Source organism: Mustela nivalis (genome assembly GCF_964662115.1).
Source record: "Mustela nivalis genome assembly, chromosome: 3".
NCBI lineage: Eukaryota > Metazoa > Chordata > Mammalia > Carnivora > Mustelidae > Mustela > Mustela nivalis.
Window position 1 is genome coordinate 105,730,466 of NC_139022.1, and position 7,616 is coordinate 105,738,081.

The following is a 7,616-nucleotide window of genomic DNA, read 5'->3' on the forward strand; positions in this document are numbered from 1 at the left end:
ACAACAAGAAAAACAAAAGGAAGCTCTTGTGAGCCAGGATTGATGAAGAGAAGGGATTCGAAAAATTTTTTTAAAGAAGATATCACAAGTAGGCAGAGAGGCAGGCGGGGGTGGGGTGGGGTGGGAGCAGGCTCCCTGCTGAGCAAAGAGCCAATTCAGGGCTCTGATGGGGCTCGATGTGGCTCCATTCCAGGACCCTGAGATCATGACCTGAGCCGAAGGCAGAGGCTTAACCCACTGAGCCACCCAAGCAGCCCAGGATTCAAAATTTTTTAAAAATGACACCTGAATGGCTCAGTGGGTTAAGGTATCTGCCTTTGGCTCAGGTCATGATTCTGGAGTGTTTGGATGGAGTCCTGTGTCTGGGCTTCTTGCTCAGCAGGGAGCCTGCTCCTCCCTCTGCCTGCTGCTCCCCCTGCTTGTGCACTCTCTCTCTCTCTGGCAAATAAATAAAATTTAAAAAAAAATTTTTTTTAACTTTGCAGCCTAAAACGTAGGGGAAAATGTATTATGGAGGTATGTCAGGCAGTTAATTAATAAATGCATATGGTTTTTCCTCCCTGGATTTTGTCATGCTTTGGGGATTTGTCAGTTTTCTTAAATGTATAATTTTTTTGTGACCCCTTGTGTTGTTCTGAGCAAATATTCACTTTTATAGTTAAAAAACCCCACCCTCTTTGGTAGGGCCGAGCGGTAGGACCCTCTTCCCAACAGGAGAAAAGGCAGGAGCGTCCAGGTTCCATAAGCATGGAGCCACACCCAGCATGCCCTCCTCCCATTGCCCGGCTGTGGGATCTTGCAGCTGTCCTTGGGAAAGCCTGCCTAATGGGAAGTCTGTGGCCATCAGGCTCAGCACGGTACCCCTGCTGAGGGAGCTCCTGCTGGATCATCTTCCCTAGGAGAATGAACAACATAGTGATGTCAGTCCCATCAATTCTCCCTCTTCCCTACAGTTCTCAGCAGTGACCTTGGAGGTGAGGCATCCTTAGGGGGACTTTCCTGAGTCAGGGATAAAGGACATCGAGAAGGGGGTTACCCAGGGAGCCCCTGAAGAGCAGGACTGGTAGCCAGGCATCCCATTACACCCTGGGGCTATTACCTTGGGGAAAAGGAATTAGACAAGCCTGATTTTCCATTATGCAAAGAAAGGGCTTTTCAAGTAAATTTCCATTTAAGAATGAGCTTAGATCAGTGAAAGTGGCGGCCATAATAGCTTAGATGGTCATCACAGCTATTAAAAACACATTTTTTCCCCCTGTGCTCAGGCTGCCTTGTCATCTTCATATTGTTCATCCCCAGAAGACTGTGACTCAACCTTTCCCCAGCTTCTGGGAGCCAGGTTAATGTCCATCTATATTTTCAACTTTTTAATTCTTCAACATATAGGGTATATGAAATTTACATGCTTGGAACAGGCTGTGGGTGTATCCAGAATGTTATAAAAAGTAGATCTGGGGTTGGAGATGGGCAGTGTGTAGTCAGTAAAGCACTCCACACGTTGGTCATTGCTTACAGTGTTGAGCTCACCTCTCTCTTCACACCATCTTATGCTGCCCATTCCTTGCTTAGGTCCTCATACATCCACAGTTCATTTTTTTTTTTTTTTAAGATGAAAGTTTTAAAATATAGGCAACTTTAAAAAGTTTCTTTTCGGTGTAACAGTATTCATTGTTTTTGCACCAAAAAATATGGAACTCTTCACGAATTTGTGCGTTATCCTTGCACAGGGGCCATGCTAATCTCTGTATTGTTCCAATTTTAGTATATGTGCTGCCAAAGTGAGCACTCCACAGTTCATTTTTAGTTCAAGGCATTCAAACTGGTGTCTATGTCACTTGGATACCCTTCTCCCACTCTCTCCCAGACTGACACCTACTTACTCCCAGGTCTCAGCTTGAATCTGATGTTTTCAAGGACGCCACCCTAAAACCCTCAGACCAGGGTAGGGCTTTGAATGGCTTTTCTTTGTCTGGGTAACAAAGCACCTTCAACGATGCATATGCTCATACTTCTGTGATTTTGACTGGGCTCCATCTTGCCTGGGGTGATCTGGCAAAGTGCAGCTGCCATCAGTTGTTGGGTTGACTGGGTGCTAGCTCTTCCTGGATAGTCTCACTCATACATCAGGAGCCTCAGATAGACTGCTGGGAACAGCCGAGACAGGTGGAATGTCTGGGACAGCGAGGAGGCTAAACTGGGGGTTTCCTACATGGTGGTTTTCAGCAACAAGAGGTTGGCAGTAGAAGCTACAGGGTCCTTAGAGGCCAAGGCTCAGAAGTCACATAACAATGTCTCTTTCATTGTATCTATTGCTCAGCATCGGGCTCCCTGCTCAACATCGGGCTCCTTGCTCAGTGGGGAGCCTTCTTCTCCCTCAGCCGGCTGCTCCCCCTGCTTGTGCTCTCTCTCTGACAAATAGATAAATAAAATCTTAAAAAACAAAAGTCATATTGCAAAAAGGCACATACCCAGGGAGAGCTAGTACAGCAGCTCTGTAAGCTTTTCTTCCACTGCTCTTATCATAACTGTTATATAATTCCTTGTGTGATTGTTTATTTATCGTTTTTATCCCCCCACTAGACAACTTCAATGAATGTGAGGACTGACTGTCTCATTCATCACTCTATTCCAAGAGCTTGGCACGAAGTGAGAGCTAATTAAATGGTTGTAAGTGAACACATGGATGGATGAATGAATAAAAAAATGAATAAATGAAAGATAAGATTCTTGGAGTTCCAAAATTGCAGCATAAGATTTTGTAGATAGTCCTAGGTTTGAATCCCAATTCTATCCCTTCCTAACTGTTTGACCTTGGGCAATTTGCTTGATCTCTCTGAGCCTCAGATTTTCTTTCTTTCTTTTTATTTATTTATTTTTAAGATTTTGTTTATTTATTTGACAGAGAGAAACCAGTGAGAAAGGAAACACAAGCAGGCAGAGTGGGAGAGGGAGAAGCAGGATTCCTGCTGAGCAAGGAGCTCAGATGCTAAATGACTGAGCCACCCAGGTGCTCCTCTTTCTTTCTTTTTTAATCTTTAAAGTGGGGGTAAAGGGGCACCTGGGTGGCTCAGTGGGTTAAAGCCTCTGCCTTTGGCTCTGATCATGACCCCAGGGTCCTGGGATCAAGCCCTGCATTAGGCTCTCTGCTCAGTGGGGAGCCTGCTTCCTGCTTCCCTTCTTCTCTCTCTGCCTGCCTCTCTGTCTACTTGTGATCTCTGTCAAATAAACAAACAAATTCTTTAAAAAAAAAAACAAGTGGAGGATAAAAATAACCCCCACTGTCACAGTCCAGTCCTAACTATAAGGGTTTCAACTCCACATTCATTCTCCCCTCCCCCCCTTTTCTTTGAGACCCTCTTAGCTTTTCTTACTTATTAGGTGAGGGGTATTAGTTACCTTACTTTAAAGGCCTTCCTCCAATTCCAGAGCATTGGAAACTGGGTTTTCAGGACAGAGTACATTCCGCAAAGGTTACCAAGACTCCATTCTATATAGACCACTGTGTCCCAACACCACTACTGGGTGTGAACCTGTGGTTCTCAACTAGGGGTGATTTGGGCCCCCCGCCTCCAGGCCATTTGACCATTTTTGAGACAGTTTTGGTTGTCACAGTTGGGGGTAGGGGCATGCTGCTAGCATCTAGTGGATGGAAGCCAGAGACATGAAACATCTTACAATGCACAGGACACACCTCCCCTAGCCCCAACAAAGAATTATCTGGCCCCTACAAGGTTGATATGGCCCAAACTCTGCTGGAACTTACTGTTCTTTCAGTAATCACCAGGTTTAGATATAATAAATTCTTCTTGGCAGTAGTCAACCCTCGCCTTTCTTTAGCCTCTGGTGTCTGGTGATGGCCACAGTCCTCCTATCCCTGGACCACACAGTTTTGAGCAACAGCTTTTCCTCATAAGCAGTTTGAAGAGAGGGTAGGGAGGAAATGGCTCCATCTGTTGGCCGGAGCCTGCATCACAGCAGGGAACACGGCGGATTTTTCCAGGAGAGACCTCAGGTGTGTCATCATCCTTCACGGTATTACACACCCCAAGGGCAGCCAGAAAGCTGTAAGTGGGACAGCACGTGACTAGATGAAGTTGCTACTGATGCTGTCTCACGTGACGAGTGTGGGATTAGGGCCTAGGTTATTGTATTTCAGGGTTTCGTTGTATTTAGCAACTTCTTATTCTTCTTGGAATACTTCCCTTCTTATTCTTAATTGTGAAACATATATTTATATCACATATAGTGCCTAAGCATGCTTTTACACAGCATACAGTATATAAGTACAGTTTAAATAATAATAATAATAATATATATTTTTAAAAGATTTTATTTATTCATTTGAGAGAAAGAGAGAAACAGAGGGAGCACAAACAGGCTCTGAGCAGGGAACCTCAAGGGAACTCTGTCCCAGGACTTAGAGAGCCTGACCTCAGCTGAAGGCAGATGCCTAACCATCTGAGCCACCCAGATGCCCCCAGTTTATTTATTTTTTTTTTAAGATTTTATTTTATTCATTTGACAGAGAGAGATCACAAGTAGGCAGAGAGGCAGAGAGAGAGAGGAGGAAGCAGGCTCCCCGCTGAGCAGAGAGCCCAATTCGGGACTCGATCCCAGGACCCTGAGATCATGACCCGAGCCGAAGGCAGTGGCTTAACCCACTGAGCCACCCAGGCGCCCAAGATGCCCCCAGTTTAAAGAATAATATTAAAAGAAACACCCATGACCCACTACTCAGATTAGGAGAAAACATTACATACCGGTTCTGTAGAAGCCCCCCCACCCTATGGAAACACACTGTCATCAGCTCTCTTTCCTTCCCTGCCTTCTATCCCTTTGCTTTTTCTCCTTTCCTTTCCTTCTTTTGTACATTCTTTTCTTCCATTCTGTTCCTTTTAAAGAATTTTTTTTCGGGACACCTGGGTGGCTCAGTCAGTTGAATGTCTGCCTTCAGCTCAGATCATGATCCCAGTGTCCTGGGATTGAGTCCTGCATTGGGTTCCCTGCTAAGCATGGAGCCTGCTTCTCCCTCTGCCTGCTTACCTGCTCTGTCTGCTCTGCCTGCCCTTCCCCCTGCTTGTGCTCACTCTCTTTCTCTCTCTGAAAAATAAATAAAATCTTAAAAAAAAAGAATTTTTTTCTTTCTGCCCTCTGACATTTAATCGCTATGAAACCTAGAGTAAGATACTTAATTCTATGGACTTCAGCATATCTATCTATAAAATAGAAATAATAAGAACAATACCTACTTTACTGGCTTGCTGTGAGATTTAATGAGGTAATGTTTGCATAGGCATCAAATGAGATAATCTATGTAAAATCTTAACAGACTTTGGCATAGTTGTAAGTCCCTAAACAGAAGCTATTTTTTTTACATTATTATTTTATTTTATTATTACCTTTAAAAATTTTATTTATTTATTCATGAGAGACAGAGAGAGAGAGGGGGGCAGAGGGAGAAGCAGACTTCGCAAGGAGCAAGGATCCCAATGTGGGACTTGATCCCAGGACCCATGGATAATTACCTGAACTGAATACAGATGCTTAACCATCTGAGCCACCCAGGCACCCTATATTATTTTTATTATTTTTTAAAGATTTTATTTATTTATTTGACAGGCAGAGATTACAAGTAGGCGGAGGGTGGGGGAGGAGGCTCCCTGCTGAGTAGAGAGCCCGATGCGGGGCTCAATCCCAGCACCCTGAGATCATGACCTGAGCTGAAGGCAGAGGCCTAACCCACTGAGCCACCCAGGGACCCCATTTTAAAATAATTTCTTCTCTGACAGAAGAACTCTGTGTTATAACAGAAATGCACATGGCTGTGAGAATCAGAGAGACATGGGTTCAAATAGTGGTTCTGTTATATACCAGCAGTAGTCACTAAAACTCTCCAGCTATCAAATGAAGGGCAATAATACTGATGGTTGGTAATCTATCACACAGGGCTGTTGTGAGAATCAGAAGAACAGAGAGTTAAAGTACACAAGAATCAGCTAAGAGACGTGTTAAAATCTTTCTCTCCCTCTCTCCTTTTCTTCTTCACTGACAGGGTAATTTTCTTTTCAGCAGGGGTATTAAAGGCAGCTGTGTGCCTGTACAGTTTCTCTTAAGCTCTATATCCAGTTTGTCAAGTGTTTATCAAGTGGCAACAAGCACCTTCCTGGCTTTGTGTTGTTAAGCCTAGGATACTAATCTCCTTGGAGGAAATGAAGTTCTAGGGTCATCTCCCTTCCTAGTTCTGAGCCCCTGGTTGAGGCCACTGGGCATCAGGATGTTGAGTGCAGCTCTGCTCTCTGAGACCCATCCTGTGAGCTTGGAGGCTGCCTGCTGGGTTGGCTTGGTGATGTGTCCTTGTGCACACTTAGAAGGAGGCATCCTGACCAGTAAGTAGACACAGTGGGGGCTCATAAAATGAAAGCAGAATCTCTGACTGTAAGGCAGGGATCAAACTCTGGGGTCCTCTCACCTCTTCTCCCATTCAAGGTATCTGTCGAATATTATGCTGAGGGGAGAGTCCTTGTCCCTTGTTCTTTGTTCCGGAGTAGGTGAGATAATGAGAGACTGAGGTCTCTGACTTTGGTTTCTGGAAGGGGTTCATAGGCTTCCAATGGGAGAGGAGCTTGTGCATCCCAACCATAATTGTAACTTCTTAATTCCTCATCACATCACTACCTTTTCATTCAGGTGCTGTTTAGTTTGTTTTAGGTGTTTTTTTTTTTTTTTAAGATTTTAGCTATTTATTTGTCAGAGAGAGAAAGATCACAAGTAAGCAGAGAGGCAGGCAGTGGGGGAGAGGGGCAAAGCAGGCTCCCTGCTGAGCATAGAGCCTGATGTAGAGCTCGATCCCAGGACCCCGAGATCACGACCCCAGCTGAAGGCAGACACTCAACCCACTGAGCCACCCAAGCACCCGTAGCTTGTTTTAGTTTTAAGATTTTATTTATTTATTTGACAGAGACTGACACAGCGGGATAAGGAACACAAGCAGGGAGAGGGGGAAAGGGAGAAGTAGACTCCCCGCTGAGTCTGAGCCACCCAGACACTTCTCATGTACTGTTTAAAAACAGAGATTGGGGGCGCCTGGGTGGTTCAGTGGGTTGAAGCCTCTGCCTTCAGCTCAGGTCATGGTCTTAGGGTCCTGGGATCGAGCCCCGCATCGGGCTCTCTGCTCGGCGGGGAGCCTGCTTCCCTTCCTCTCTCTCTGCCTGCCTCTCTGCCTACTTGTCATCTCTGTCTGTCAAATAAATAAATAAAATCTTAAAAAATAAAAATAAAAACAGAGATTGTTTTCTTTCCTCTGACTTGCACTGAGGCAGTCTGAGTTCCAATTTTCAATTAAAAAGTTATCAGAGGCAGGGATGCCTGGGGGGCTCAGCCAGTTAAGTGTCTGCCTTCAGCTCAAGTCATGATCCTAAGATCTTTTTCCTCTGCCTCTCCCCCTGATTGTGCTCTTTTTCTCTGTCAAATAAATAAATTAAATAAATAAAATTAAAAAGAAAAAAGAAAGCTATGGGGGCGCTTGGGTGGCTCATTCAGTTAAGCATCTTCCTTGGGCGCTGATCATGATCCCAGGGTTCTGGGATGGAGTGACACGGGAGTCTGCTTCTCCCCCT